Source organism: Rhinopithecus roxellana, chromosome 6 (genome assembly GCF_007565055.1).
Source record: "Rhinopithecus roxellana isolate Shanxi Qingling chromosome 6, ASM756505v1, whole genome shotgun sequence".
Classification (NCBI taxonomy): domain Eukaryota; kingdom Metazoa; phylum Chordata; class Mammalia; order Primates; family Cercopithecidae; genus Rhinopithecus; species Rhinopithecus roxellana.
The window spans coordinates 1951027-1966901 of record NC_044554.1 but is presented as its reverse complement, the minus strand read 5'-3'; positions in this window follow the sequence as shown (position 1 = coordinate 1966901).

Below are 15875 nucleotides of genomic sequence, written 5' to 3'. Positions count from 1 at the left end.
TGGTGGAGCACAGTGGCTCATGCCTGTAATCCCAGTGCTTTGAGAGGCCATTGTGGGAGGATCAGTTGAGGCCAGGAGTTACAAACGAGCCTGGGCAACGTAGCAAGAACCCATCTCTACAAAAAATGAAAATACAAAATTAGCCAGCCGTGGTGGCACACACTGTAGCCGTAGCTATTCAGGAGACTGAGGCATAAGGATCTAGCCCAGGAGTTCAAGGCTACATACAGTGAGCTATGATCACGCCACTACACTCCAGCCTAGGAGACAGAGAATGACCGTTTCTAAAAAAAAAAATAATGAAATTGTGTTTTGCGCTCTGTTCTCTGAAATCCTTCTGCTTTCCTGAGCATGTCAGCGTTCCACATGGATGAGCATGCAATTCATCTGAAATCACCATCCCACGTCTTCCTCAGCTCTGATGACCTTTGCTTCCACTCCCCTTAAGCTGCCACAGGAACGGCTCTTGTGATCCTTTTGGACAGCTAGATTTCTGAAATCTTAAGCTCCAGCATTCTTTCTACTTGCCCTCTGTGGCAGATTATATTTTCCAAGGTAGCTGCAACAAGTTCCCCCATCCCGTGTACTCTTCTTTGTTTCATTTTTAAATTTTATTTTATTTTTTATTTATTTATTTTTTGAGACTGGTATCTCACTGTGTCACCCAGGCTGGAGTGCAATGGTGTGATCTTGCCTCACTACAACCTCCGTCTCCCAGGTTCAAGTGATTCTCCTGCCTCAGCCTCCCAAGTAGGTGGGATTACAGGTACATGCCGTGCCACCACGCCCGGCTAATTTTTGTATTTTTAGTAGAGACAGGGTTTCGCTGTGTTGACCAGGCTGGTCTTGAACTCCTGACCTCGCGATCTGCCTGCCTTGTGGGATTACAGGCGTCAGCCACCGCATCTGGCCCCATTAGTATGATTTTTCAAATATTTATCCATGTTGTAGCATGTATCAGTAATTCATTTCTTTTTATTACTGAGTAGTGTTCCATTGTAGTGATATACTACAATTTGTTTAGCTATTTATCTGTTAATGAACATTTGGGTTTTTTCTAGTGTTGGGTAGTCACAAAGCTGCTATGAATATATTTTCGTTTCTCTTGGATAAAACTCCAAGATTGGGATTGCTGGGTCTTTTTTTGTGTGTGAGACAGAGTTTCGCTCTTGTTACCCAGGCTGGAGTGCAATGGCGTGATCTCGGCTCACTGCAACCTCTGCCTTCCTGATTCAAGCAATTCTCCTGCCTCAGCCTCTCTAGTAGCTGAGATTACAGGCATGCGCCACCATACGTGGCTAATTTCGTATTTTTAGTAGAGACGGGGTTTTACCATGTTGGTCAGGCTGGTTTCAAACTCCTGACCTCAGGTGATCTGCCTGCCTCAGCCTCCCAAAGTGCTGGGATTATAGGCATGAGCCACCGCGCCTGGCCTTGCTGGGTCTTATGGTGAGTATATATTTATAAGAAACTGCAGGCCCAGTGTGGTGGCTCACAGTTGTCATCTCAGCACTTCAGGAGGCCGATGTGAGAGGATCCCTTGAGGCCATGAGTTCAAGGTCAGCCTGGGCAACATAGCAAGACCCTGTTTCTACAAAAAATAAAAAATTAGCTGGGCATGATGGTGTTCATCTGTAGTCCCTAATACTCAGGAGGCTGAGGCAGGAGGATTGCTTAAGCCCAGGGGTTCTAGGCTGCAGTGAGCTGTGATTGCACTGCTGCACTCCAGCCTGGGTGACAGAGCAAGACCCTGTCTCAGACACACACACACACACACACACACACACACACAGAGCAGTTGTCTTTGCTCCCTTGTAGTTGGGCAGCAGATTCTTCCTCTGATTCATCTTGGGATGCTGTTGTCTCTGTCCCCTCATTTTATTTATTTATTTATTTATTTTATTTTATTTTTTGAGATGGAGTCTTGCTCTATCACCCAGGCTAGAGTGCAGAGGCATGATCTTGGCTCACTGCAAACTCCACTTCCGAGGTTCAAGCAATTCTCCTGCCTCAGCCTCTCGAGTAGCTGGGACCACAGCCATGTGCCACCTCACTTGGTGAATTTTTGTTTTTGTTTTTGTTTTTTTGACAGAGTCTCACTCTGTCACCCAGGCTGGAGTGCAATGGTGCGATCTCAGCTCACTGCAACCTCTGCCCCCTGGGTTCAAGCAATTCTCCTACCTCAGCCTCCCAAAGTGCTGGGATTACAGGCATCAGCCACCGCACCCGCCCTAGTCTGCTTCTTTGTCTATGCATTTAGTTCTCCCAAGAGATTCTCTTTCCCTCTCCCTCTCCCTTGCCTTTGTACCCTGCTAATCAGGTATATGTGATTTCCTGTCAGACCTGAACCTTGCAGAATTAAAGCCATAGAAAAGAATATGTTGACTCTACAGTGATTGAAGGGGGTAGGAGTAAAGCGTTTCTCAGAGGAAGCAGTCTTAGGAAATTTTGCCTCTGACCCGTTTTTGTGCCAGTCCCACCAGGAGAGAGAGTGAAGTCAGACAGTCTCCTTCTTTCCTGTTTTGTGTTTGAACATCAATGTTCATTTCCTCATTCTCTCTTTCTAGGCTCTTGCTCTTGCAGAATCCAACGGTCTTTCTTGAAGAAATGTGTAGTCAGAACTTTGTGCTGCATTTTTATCTTGGGAAGGAACAGAAGAGTGTGGTCTAGAAATCTAGCGCTGGAGACACGTGAGTCTGATTTGTCTTTTTTCGGTTTTGTTTTGTTTGTTTGCTGTCATTGTAATGTTTTTATGCATTGGACTGTTAAATGTTTGTCTATCTGCCAGCAGCTTACTCTTTTTTTTTTTGAGACAGAGTTGTGCTCTGTCACCCAGGCTGTAGTGCAGTGGCGCAATCTTGGCTTACTGCAACCTCTGCCTCCTGAGTTCAAGTGATTCTCCTGTCTCAGCCTCCTGAGTAGCTGGGATTACAGGTGCGGACCACCACACCTGATTAATTTTTGTATGTTTAGTAGAGAGAGGATTTCACCATGTTGGCCAGGCCGGTCTTGAACTCCCGACCTCAGGTCATCCATCCGCCTCGGCCTCCCAAAGTGCTGGGATTACAGGCGTGAGCCACCACACCCGGCCTGCAGTTTACTCCTCACCTGAATTTTAAAAATTGATGTCAACTATGTGGCACGCAGAAGATCTCAGCTTCCCAGAATAGCTGGTTATATTACATATCATTTCAACTTTTATTGTAGCTTTAAGGAGTACATGTGCAGGTTTGTTACATGGGTATACCACATGATGCTGAGGTTTGGGTTACGATTGATCCCCTCACCCAGGGTTTGAGCACAGTACCCAGTGGGTCGTTTCTTAGTCCTTGCCCTCCTTCCGCTGCCTTCTTGTAGTCCTCAGTATCTGGTTTTGTTGTTGTTGTTTCACAAAGTCTCACTCTGTCGCCCAGGCTGGAGCACAATGGTGTGATCTCAGCTCACTACAACCTCCGCCTCCCGGGTTCAAGCGATTCTCCTGCCTCAGCCTCCTGAGTAGCTGGGATTACAGGTGCCTGCCACCATGCTTCGCTAATTTTTGTATTTTTAGTAGAGATAGAGTTTCACCATGTTAAATGGTGAAACTCAACCTCCGCCTCCTGGGTTCAAGTGATTCTCCTGCCTCAGCCTCCTGAGTCGCTGGGATTACAAGCACCTGGCTAGTTTTTGTACTTCTAGTACAGATGGGGTTTCACCGTGTTGGCCTGGCTGGTCTCAAACTCCTGACCTCAGGTAATCCGCCCACCTCGGCCTCCCAAAGTGCTGGGATTACAGGCATGATCACCGCTCGTGGCCAAAGTACCTGGTTTTTCAAACATGGCCAGTAATTATTTGTCTGATCATCTCAACAAGACTGGAAGCCTCTTGAAGATGGCACCCATGCATTCCTCTCTCAGGTCTTGTGTCAGGGTCCCTGGGGACTGGCTTTGAGGTTCTGGTGCCCATCAGTCGTTCTCAGGAGCATTGCCCATTCTTAGTTCTGTTGTGTTGCCTCATGTACCTTCTTTTTTCTTTGAGATGGAGTTTCGTTCTTGTTGCCCAGGCTGGAGTGCAATGGTGCCATCTCGGCTCACTGCAAACTCCAATTCCCGGGTTCAACTGATTCTCCTGCTTCAGCCTCCTGAATAGCTGTGATTACAGGCATGCGCCACCATGCCCAGCTAATTTTGTATTTTTACTAGAGATGGGGTTTCTCCATGTTGGTCAGGCTGGTCTCAAACTCCCAACCTCAGGTGATCTGCCCTCCTCAGCCTCCCAAAGTTCTGGGATTACAGGCGTGAGCCACCACACTCGGCCTTCTCTTGCATCTTCTTAAAAAGTTCTTTAGCTTGTCCCACTTATCTCATTTTAGCTCCTTTTACACCATTTGTCTGTTTCTGGCTTCCTATTCACTCACTTATGTTTCATTCTCCATACTTAATGGAATTGCATTACAGTAAGTGCTGCTTCTCTGCTGATAGACCTGCTGACTTCAACGCCTTTACAGTGAGACTGCCTGGGCATGTAGTATGAATTAACTTGATTCCTGCTGGACCAAAGCCAAATGACTGGTTTCTTTTTACTTTTTCTTTTTATTTTTTATCTTTTCTTATAGAGACAGGGTTTCACCATGTTGGCTAGGCTGGTCTGTAATCACAGCATTTTGGGAGGCTGAGGCAGGCGGATCACTTGAGGACAGGCGTTTGAGACCAGCCTGGCCACCATGGTGAAACCCCATCTCTACTAAAATACGAAAATTAGCTGGGCGTGGTGGCATGTGCCTGTAATCCCAGCTACTCGGGAGGCTGAGGCAGGAGAATTGCTTAAACCTGGGAGGCAGAGATTGCAGTGAGTCAAGATTGCGCCACTACACTCCAGCCTGGGTGACAGAGTGAGACTCCTTAAAAAAAAAAAAAAAAAAAAAAAAAAAAAAGAATTATTAATAGACACTGAAATTTGCGTTTCATTTTTATTTATTATTATTACTTTTGAGACAGGCTCTCATTCTGTCACCCAGGCTGCAGTGCAATGTCATGGTTGTAGCTCACTGCAGCCTCAAACTCCTGTGCTCAAGCAATCCTTCTGCCTCAGCCTCCTGAGTAGCTAGGTCCATAGGTGTGTGTCATCACACCTGGCTAATTTTAAAAATACATTTGTAAGGCCGGGCGCGGTGGCTCAAGCCTGTAATCCCAGCACTTTGGGAGGCCGAGACGGGCGGATCACGAGGTCAGGAGATCGAGACCATCCTGGCTAACCCGGTGAAACCCTGTCTCTACTAAAAAATACAAAAAAAAATTAGCCAGGCGAGGTGGCGGGTGCCTGTAGTCCCAGCTACTCGGGAGGCTGAGGCAGGAGAATGGCGTAAACCCGGGAGGCGGAGCTTGCAGTGAGCTGAGATCCAGCCACTGCACTCCAGCCTGGGCGACAGAGCGAGACTCCGTCTCAAAAAAAAAAAAAAAAAAAGTTTGTAGAGATGGGGTCTTGCTATGTTGCCCAGATTGATGTTGAACTCCTGGCTTCAAGTAATCCTCCTGCCTCAGCCTCCCAAAGTGCTAGGATTAGCAGGCGTGAGCCACTGTAGCCAGCCTGAAATTTGAATTTCATTAATTTTTACATGTCAAAAAATACTATTCTTCTATTTGGTTTTTTTTCAACTGTTTAAAATGTAAAAATCAGCCAGCCATGGTAGCTCACACCTGTAGTCCCAGCCACTCAAGAGCCCAAGATGGAAGAATCACTTGAGCCCAGGAGTTTGAAGCTGCAGCGAGCTATGATGGCAACACTGCACTCCAGTCTGGGTGACAGAATGAGATCCTGTCCCAAAAAAAAAAAGTAAAATAAAATGTAAAAATTGTTCTTATTTGTGAGCCATACAAAACCAGGTGGCAGGGTGGATTTGGCCTACAAGCCATAGTTTGCTGACCCCTGACTTAAAAGACTTTTTTTTTCCAGGTCAACTTTAAATGGCATTATTCTGCCAACTGCATTAGTTAAAAATCAGTTGAACAGTGGGCTGGTCAGCTGCTTTGAGTCTGTTTTTAACCACAGTCTATTCTAAATATAGATTATTTACATCATCTGTGTAGCCTTGTATTTGACATATTAGTCTCTGATGGGAGGCTGGTCCAGGCAACGTTGAGGATCCCTTTCACCCTAATTCTAGTCCAAAGATTTTGTAACAAATAAATGCCAGGTATGGGGGCCTCATGCCTGTAATCCCACCGCTTTAGGAGATCTAGGTGGGAAGATTGCTTGAATCCAGGAGTTCAAGACCAGTCTGGGCACCATAGCAAGACCCCCATCTCTACAAAAAAATTTTTTTTTTTTAATTAGCCAGGCATAGTGGCACGTGCCTGTAGTCCCTGCTACTTGGGAGACTGAGGCAGGAGGATCGCTTGAGCCCAGGGATTGGAGGCTGCAGTGAGCCACGATCGTACCACTGCACTCCAGCCTGGGTGACAGAGTGAGAACTTGCCTCAAAAAAAAAAATTCTTTTTGAATCTCTGTCCTCTGCAGCTTCTGTAGCAGTGTGCCTCCCAAAGTTTCTTTCTGTACCTTCACCATTTTCCTTCTTCCCAGGCTCAAGTCAGGACGTAAAGGTGGTGGTCCTGCAGGCTCTGTCCTTAGCGCTCTTCTCTTCTCCCTCTCTCTGTTCTCCATGGACTTTATTTTTGTTATTTTTTATTTTCTTGAGACAGGGTCTCACTCTGTGGCCCCATGCTGGAGTGCAGTGGTGTGCTCTTGGCTCACTGCAATCTCCACCTCCCAGGTTCAAGTGATTCTCCTGCCTCAACCTCCCAAGTAGCTGGGCCTACTAGTGCACCCCACCCTGCCCGGCTAATTTTTGTATTTTTAGTAGAGATGGGATTTTGTCATGTTGGCCAGACTGGTCTTGAACTCCTGGCCTTAAGTGATCTTCCCGCCTCAGCCTCCCAGAGTGCTGGGATTACAGGCATGAGCCACTACGCCCAGCCTTTCCCTGGCCTTTAATCAGACCACGTCTTCAACTAGCACCTCTACATTGGCGACGTGTATGTTTAGCCCTTATATTTAGCTCTGACCTTTCTTCTGAGGCTTAAAGTCTTTTCCAGTACCTGAAGCCTAATGTCTAAACTCCTTAGCCTGGCCCTAGGACTCACTTAGTCTGAACTCCTGATGCACTGCCAGGCCCCTGGACCAAGCCATGGGATAGCTTCCAGCAGGTCATCTGCTTCCTCCTTCTTGTCTTTGCTCATGCTCCTCCCTCTGCCATCACAAGCCTCTCTCCTTGTCTCTACCTCCCTTCCTCTCCTCCCAGCACACACCAAATTGATACCCTGCCCTTTGACAAGCCACTCAAAGGGCCACTTAACCTGTCAGATTCAGCTGAAATACCTGTGCCTCCTTGAAGCCTTCTTTCTTTTCTTTTCCTTTAGTTAGAGTCAGGGTCTTGCTCTGTTGCCCATACTGGAGTACAGTGGCACAATCTCAGCTCACTGCAGCCTCCACCTCCCGTGTTCAAGTGATTCTCCTGCCTCAGCCTCCCAAGTAGCTGGGATTACAGGTGTGCACCACCATGCCCAACTAATTTTTTGTATTCTTATTTTTAGTAGATACTCAGTCTCTCTGTGTTCCCCAGGCTGGTCTCGAACTCCCGGCCTTCAGCGATCTTCCTGCCTTAGCCTCCCAAAGTGCTGGGATTAGAGGCATGAGCCACCATGCCCAGTGTGAAGCCCTGTTTCATAGATAAGGCTAAACATTTTTCCTATGTGCCCACAGAGTCTTATGCACACCTCCACTTTAATACTTGCTTTCTTTCTACAATTAGGTCAAAAATAATTGAATATTGGTTCAACATCATATATATATATTTATATTTATATTTATATTTGTTTATGTATTTACTTTTTTTTTTTTTTTTTTGGAGACAGTCTTGCTTTATCTAATAGGCTGGAGTGCAGTGGTGCGATCTTGGCTAACTGCAGCCTCTGCCTCCCAGGTTCCAGTGATTCTCCTGCCTCAGCCTCCTGGGTAGCTGGGATTATGGGTGCTCACCACCATGCCCAGCTAATTTTTTTTTTTTTAGTAGATTTCACCATGTTGTCCAGGCTGGTCTAAAACTCCTGACCTCAGGTGATCCACCAGCCTTGGCCTCCCAAAACACTGGGATTACAGGAGTGACCCACCACACCCAGCCTCAACATCAAATATATTTAAAAGTTGGTACCAGCCAGGCGCAATGGCTCACACCTGTAATCCCAGCACTTTGGGAGGCCGAGGTGGGCAGATCACCTGAGGTTAGGAGTTCAAGACCAGCCTGGGCAACATGGTGAAACCCCATCTCTAATAAAAAAATATGCAATTAGCCGGGTGTGGTGGCACTTGCCTGTAATCCCAGCTACTCAGGAGGCTGAGGCACGAAAATCACTTGAACCAGGGGGGTGGAGGTTGCCGTAAGCCAAGATCATGCCACTGCCCTCCAGCCTGGGCAACAGAGTAAGACTCCATCTAAAAAAAATAGTAATAATAAAACAGAAAGAAAGAAGAAATTGGTATAGTGTGGGAAGCAAAAAAAAAAAAAAAAAAAAGGAAAAAGAAATGATTAAATTAATGAATACACTCTTATGTGGCCTGCACTGACTTTGACACAAATTAGGCTGGCTTAGTAGGCAAGGTGGGATCTTTTCATAATTTTATTTGATGTCTAAAATACATTTATCTTTTTTTCTTGTAGGAGGAAAATTCTTCCAAGGATGGTCTCCCACTCAGAGCTGAGGAAGCTTTCCTACTCAGCAAATGCTGTATGTTTTGATGTTGACAGCATGGTCATCAGAGAAGAAGGAATCGGTGAGCTAGCCAAAATGTGTGGTGTAGAGGACGTGGTGTCAGAAATGTAGGGATAGCATTTATTCACTTTATGAAATGATAAAGAATTTCTTTTTTTTTTTTTTTTGAGACAGAGTCTCACTCTCTTGCCCAGACTAGAGTGCAATGGCACAGTCTTGGCTCACTGCAACCTCCACCTCCCGGGTTCAAGCGATTATCCTGCCTGAGCCTCCTGAGTAGCTAGGATTACAGGCGTGTACAACCACGCCCGGCTAATTTTTGTATTTTTAGTAGAGACGGAGTTTCACCATGTTGGTCAGGCTGGTCTCAAACTCCTGACCTCATGATCCACCCGCCTCGGCCTCCCAAAGTGCTGGGATTACAGGCGTGAGCCACCGCATCCAACCATGAAATGATAAAGACTTTCTAAAGAGTGGCTGTTTTGGATGAAGTGCTAGACCCTGGCTATGGAACATGAGTACTAGGCTTTTTCTTTCATTCCTTAGAGCTAAATTTGATATATTCATTCATTTATATAAATATTTATGGCAAACAAATATGGATAAGATATGTTCTTAGCTTGATCAGGGAAATGACAACCATCACTAACCAAAGAAGATGGCCTGGGAGGTGGGGTCCAAGTGTCCAGCGGCTTGTGTCATAGTTGAAAGTGTGGCCTTAGTGGTTCCCTGGAAAGGTTCAGAGCCTCTTGGTGGATCCTGGGTCAGAGCCCCTCCCTCCCTCCCTCCCTCCTGCCCTCCCGCCTCCCGTCCTGCAGCTGGGCACCACCCTCTGCAGCCCCAGTCCCCCAGTAATGCACCATGTCATTTTCTTTCCTTTTTTTTTTTTTTCAAGATAGAGTCTTGGTCTGTCACCAGGCTGGAGTGCAATGGTGCAATCTCGGCTTACTGCAACCTCCACCTCCTGGGTTCAAGCAATTCTCCTGTCTTGGCCTCCCAAGTAGCTGGAATTACAGGTGCGCGCCACCATGCCCGGCTAAATTTTGTATTTTTAGTAGAGATGGTGTTTCACCATGTTAGCCAGCCTGGTCTTGAACTCCTGACCTCGTGATCTGCCCGCCTCGGCCTCCCAAAGTGCTGGAATCACAGGCATGAGCCACCACACCTAGCCACCATTTTATTTTCCACTGCCTTTCATGGAAGAACGTTTAGCCTTTGGTCTCTTTCTTGATTTATGACAGCTCACGGCTTTCAAGAAAACTACCTATGAACAGACTGTGTAACTTTTTTTTTTTTTGAGGTGGAGTCTCTGTCATCCAGGCTGGGGTGCAGTGGCACGATCTTGGCTCACTGCAACCTCCACCTCCCAGGTTCCAGCAACTCTCCTGCCTCAGCCTCCCAAGTAGCTGGGATTACAGGTGTGCACCACCACACCTGGCTGACTTTAGCATTTTTTTAGTAGAGATGGGGTTTCGTCATGTTGTCCAGGCTGGTCTTGAACTCCTGGCTTCAGGTGATCTGCCCACCTCAGCTTCCCAAAGTTTTGGCATTATAGGCATGAGTCACTGCACCCAGCTTATTAATGTTATTTTCAAGCAAAACTTCAAAACTTTATTCCAGGGTCTTGCTCTCATAGCAGCAAAGCCTGTCTGTTGCACAGTGCGGCTCTTGGTAGAATCTTCCTTTTGGTGGATGTCGTGCAGACCCAGGGCAGTAAGGCATGTTAACCTCAAGGACAGCAGACACGGCGAGCCATGGGCAGGGCAGTGCCTTTCAAAGCTGCTCTCACAGAGCGCTTAACCCCAATCCAGCCCTCCAGGGAGCAGGTGCAGAGACTCATAGCAGAGCACCTGCCACACCTGAACCCCGGCATAAGGTAAGAGGAACCCCTGCTCCAGGTGTATTTCAGCACCAGTGTGGGAGGGGAGGGCAAGTCCTCCTGAGAGCGTCTAACTATTGCTTTAGAGCGCCCTCTGGGTGGTTTATTTATTTTCATTTTTTTACATTTTATTTATGTATGTATTTATTTATTTTTTGAGGCAGAGTCTCGCTCTGTCGCCCAGACTGGAGTGCAATTGTACGATCTCGGCTCACTGCAACTTCCGCCTCCCCAGTTCAAGTGATTCTCCTGCCTCAGCCTCCCGAGTAGTTGGGGTTTCAGGCACCCACCATGCCAGGCTAGTTTTTGTATTTTTAGTAGAGACAGGATTTCACCATGTTGGTTAGGCTGGTCTCGAACTCCTGACCTCAGGTGATCCGCCCGCCTTGGACTCCCAAACTGCTGGGATTCTCCTGCCTCAGCCTCAGGAGTAGCTGGGATTACAGGCACCTGCCACCACACCTGGCTAATTTTTGTATTTTTAGTAGAGATGGGTTTCACCATGTTGGCCAGGCTGGTCTCGAACTCTTCACCTCAAGTGATCTGCCTGCCTCAGCCTCCCACTGTGCTGGGATTACAGGTGTGAGCCACCGCACCCGGCCTATTATTATTTTTTTTTAGAGTCAGAGTCTCATTCTGTTGCCCAGGTTGGAGTATAGTGGTATAATCATGTCCCACTGCAGCCTTGAACTCCTGGGGTCTTGAACTCCTGGGGTCAGGTGGCCCTCCCACCTTAGCGTCGTTAGTAGTAAGGACTACAGGTGCATGCCATCATGCCCAGCTAATTAAAAGAAATTTGTGTGTGTGTGTGGGGGGGGGGGGGGGTCTTGCTTTGTCACCCAGTCTGAAGTCCAATGGCATGAACACAGCTCACTGCAGCATCAACTTTCTGGGCTCAAGGGATCCTCCTGCCTCCATTTCCTAAGTAGCTGGGACTACAGACATAGGCCACCATGTCTGATTTTTTTTTTTTATTTTTTTTTATAGACACAGGGTCTCACTATGTTGCCCAGGCTGGTCTTGAACTTGTGGGCTCAAGTGACCAATTTTCCCACCTCAGCCTCCCAAAGTGTTGGAATTATAGGTTTGAGCCACTATACCCAGCCTTTAAAAAATTTCTTATAGGCCGGGCACGGTGGCTCAAGCCTGTAATCCCAGCACTTTGGGAGGCCGAGACGGGCGGATCACGAGGTCAGGAGATCGAGACCATCCTGGCTAACACGGTGAAACCCCGTCTGTACTAAAAAAAAATACAAAAAACTAGCCGGGTGACGTGGCAGGCACCTGTAGTCCCAGCTACTCGGGAGGCTGAGGCAGGAGAATGGCATAAACCCAGGAGGCGGAGCTTGCAGTGAGCTGAGATCCGGCCACTGCACTCCAGCCTGGGCGGCAGAGCGAGACTCCGTCTCAAAAAAAAAAAAAAAAAAAAATTTCTTGTAGAGATGGGGTCTTGCTATGTTGCCCAGGCTGTTCTCAACCTACTGGCCTCAAGTGATTTTCTACCTTGGCTTCCCAAAGTGCTGAAATTAAAGGTGTGGCCTGTGTGGTTCTTTTGGCACTTATAGGTGGTCTTTCTGGCCAGTTGTGTGGTCCTGTCTGTTTCTGCCTTTCCTCTTTCTCCAGGGAAAACCTAAGCTTTCCTTGTTTGTCCTCATCTTGTGTTTTTCTGGGTCCATGGGCACAGTAGAATTCTGGAACGGTTTCCTAAAGCTGCCAAGCCCTACCCATTGATTTCTAAGTGCCTTTAGAAAAACACATGTAAGGCTGGGCATGGTGGCTCACGCCTGTAATCCCAGCACTTTTGGAGGCCGAGGCGGATGAATCACTAGGTCAGGAGTTTGAGACCAGCGTAACCAATACGATGAAACCCCGTCTCTACTAAAAATACAAAAACTAGGCTGGGCACGGTGGCTCACGCCTGTAATCCCAGCACTTTGGGAGGCCGAGACGAGTGGATCACCTGAGGTCAGGAGTTCGAGACCAGCCTGGCCAACATGGTGAAACCCAGTCTCTACTAAAAATACAAAAAAGTAGCTGGGCATGGTGGTGGGCGCCTGTAATCCCAGCTACCTGGGAGGCTGAGGGAGGAAAATCACTGGAACCTGGGAGGCAGAGGTTGCTGTGAGCTGAGATCACGCCAGTGTGCTCCAGCCTGGGTGACAGAGCGAGGCTGTCTTTTTTTTTTTTTTTTTTAGAACGGAGTCTCGCTCTATCGCCCAGACTGGAGTGCAGTGGCGCAATCTCGGCTCACTGCAAGCTCTGCCTCCTGGGTTCACACCGTTCTCCTGCCTCAGCCTCATGAGTAGCTGGGACTACAGGTGCCGCCACCACGCCTGGCTAATTTTTTTGTATTTTCAGTAGAGACGGGGTTTCACCATGTTAGCCAAGATGGTCTCAATCTCCTGACCTCATGATCCACCCACCTCAGCCTCCCAAAGTGCTGGGATTACAAGAGTGAGCCACGGCACCCAGCCAGGCCATTCATAAAGTGGTGCGTTAATTTGCCCACAGTCCACAGTTCCCATTGCAACCAACAGCAAAGCCAAACGCCAGCCGTGCCTGGATCTCCCTGCTTACCACATTCATCCTTATCTTACATACATTTCCTTCACTATGTTAGGACAAGAACACTTTTGACCTAATCAACGCACATGTTCTCGGTTCAAAGTAAAACACATAATAAATAAACCCCGCCAAGATGCTCACTTCCTTATGAGTCTGTGTGTTAAAAGCAATTTTCTTCCAATCTAACCCCTGTGAATGTTATACTTCTGTTTATTCTAAAACTCCCTAATTAGAGACTTCCCAGTATCTTGCAATTCCTCAACAAGTCACAGGGAGCCCAGGAATAAATTATTCAAAAATAATTAGCAAAAGGCTTTACCTTGTTTTATCATTTAGTTGGTGATCTTTTCCAATTTAATTAGTCTCACTGATATAGAAAACATTTTTAGAAGAGGCTTCTTTGGGTTAAGAACAAGACTTTTTCTAGCTGTTCTACAGAAGAAGGAGGAGGATGAGGAGGAGGAGGAAGAAGGAGGAGAAGGAGAAGAAAGAAAAAGAAAAACAAGGCCCATTTGAGGAGACTTTTAGCCATGAGTAGAATACAGCCAAGGAAAACTTTCTCTTTTATATAAGAAATATATTTTGGCCAGGCGCAGTGGCTCCTGCCTATAATCCTAGCTCTTTGGGAGGCCAAGGCGGGCAGATCACCTGAGGTCAGGAGTTCAAGACCAGCCTGGCCAACAAGGTGAAACCCTGTCTCTACGAAAAATACAAAAATTAGCTGGCGTGGTGGTGGGTGCCTGTAATCACAGCTACTTGGGAGGCTGAGGCAGAATTGCTTGAACCTGGGAGGTGGAGGTTGTGCCATTGCACTGCAGCCTGGGTGACACAGCAAGACTCCATCTCAAAAAAGAACAAAAGAAATACATTTCACGAAAGCACATTTAATGCAGACAAATTTTGAGCATCAGAGAAATTGGTCTGGATGAAGTCCAGAGACACAGCATTGCTTTGGTTACAAGAATGGTTTGGAATCCCAGCTCTACCGCTTTAATAACTGCCTGCACCTAGCAAGGTACTTAACCCCTCAGTATTTTCTCCATAAAATGGGGATGGCAGTAGTACAGTGGTCTATGCCTCAGAGGTTTTGAGGAGAATCAGTTACATAGTGGTGGGCACATAATTAGTCCTCAATAAATGCTGTAGCTATTATCTTCATTCTTGTCTCCATGGGTGAAAGAAAAATGCAACACTGGATCAAATTCTTCCAGCAGCTCGGGTGTGGTGGCTCACACCTCTAATCCCGGAACTCTGGGAGGCCGGGGGGGGGGGGGGGGGCAGATCACAAGGTCAGGAGTTCAAGACCAGCCTGGCCAGCATGGTGAAACCCTGTCTCTACTAAAAGTACAAAAATGAACTGGGCATGTTGATGGGCACCTGTAATCTCGCTACTCAGGAGGCTGAGGCCAGTGAATTGCTTGAATCTGGGAGGCACATGTTGCAGTGAGCTGAGATCACGCCACTGCATTCCAGCCTGGGCGATAGGGAGAGACCCCCATCTCAAGAAAAGCAAAACATATAAAAAAAATTTTTAATGTAGATTTTTGGGCTTTGTTTTATACATGATTCCCACCAGCAGAAAGACCTAAGAATGTGTACTTTTATCGAGCCCTCTAGTGACCTTTATGATCAGGCAAACCGAAGTAATAACATTGATTGGAGGGTTGGTGAGTGCATGTTTTCCAGGTTAAAATGATATTGGACATAGAGCAGCGGTTCTCAAATTTTAATGTGCTTAAGAATCACCAGGAAAGTTGTTAAAAATTAGATATCCAGAGATTTAGACATCCAGAGATTTAGATTCAGAGCTCTGGGAGACACTCAAAAATTTGCATTTTTAACCAGTTTCCTCTCTCCAGGGTAAATCATTCAGAGACACTTGTCTTCATCCATTCTGTGCTGCTATAACAGGTAATTTATAATGAACAGAAATTTATTTGGCTCTGGGTTCTGGAGGTTGATGAAGTCCAAGTAGAGGGGCTACATCTGGTGAGGGCCTTCTTGCTGTGTTGGACAATGGCAGAAAGTATCACATGGTGAGAGAGAGCAGAAAGGGGACTGAGCTCATCCTTCATAAAGAACCCACTCACATCATAATGAACCCACTCCCACAATAACGGCATTCATCCATTCCTGAAGGCAGAGTCTTCGTGACCCAATCACCTCTTAAAGGTCGCACCTGTCAACATTGTCACATTGGGGATTAAGTTTCCAACACATGAACTTTGGGGGATACATTCAAGCCATAGCTTTCTGCCCCTGACCACCCAAATTCATGTCCTGCTCATGTGCAAAATACATTTGTTCTATCCCAATAGCTCCAAAAGTCTTAACTTGTTTCAGGAGGACCAACTCAAAAGTTTAAAGTTAAATCTCATCTAAATCAGGTATGGGTGAGAACCAGGGCACGATTCATCCTGAGGCAAATCTTCCTCCAGCTGTGAGCATTTGAAATTAAAAAAAAAAAAGTGATGTGCTTCCAAAATACAATGGTAGGACAGATATAGGGATATAGGGTAGACGTTTTCTTTTCTTTCTTTTCTTTCTTTTTTTTTTTTTTTTTTGAGATGGAGTTTCGCTCTTGTTGCCCAGGCTGGAGTGCAATGGTGTGATCTCGGCTCACTGCAACCTCCACCTCCCAGGTTCAAGCGATTCTCCTGCCTCACCCTCCTGAGTACCTGGGTTAC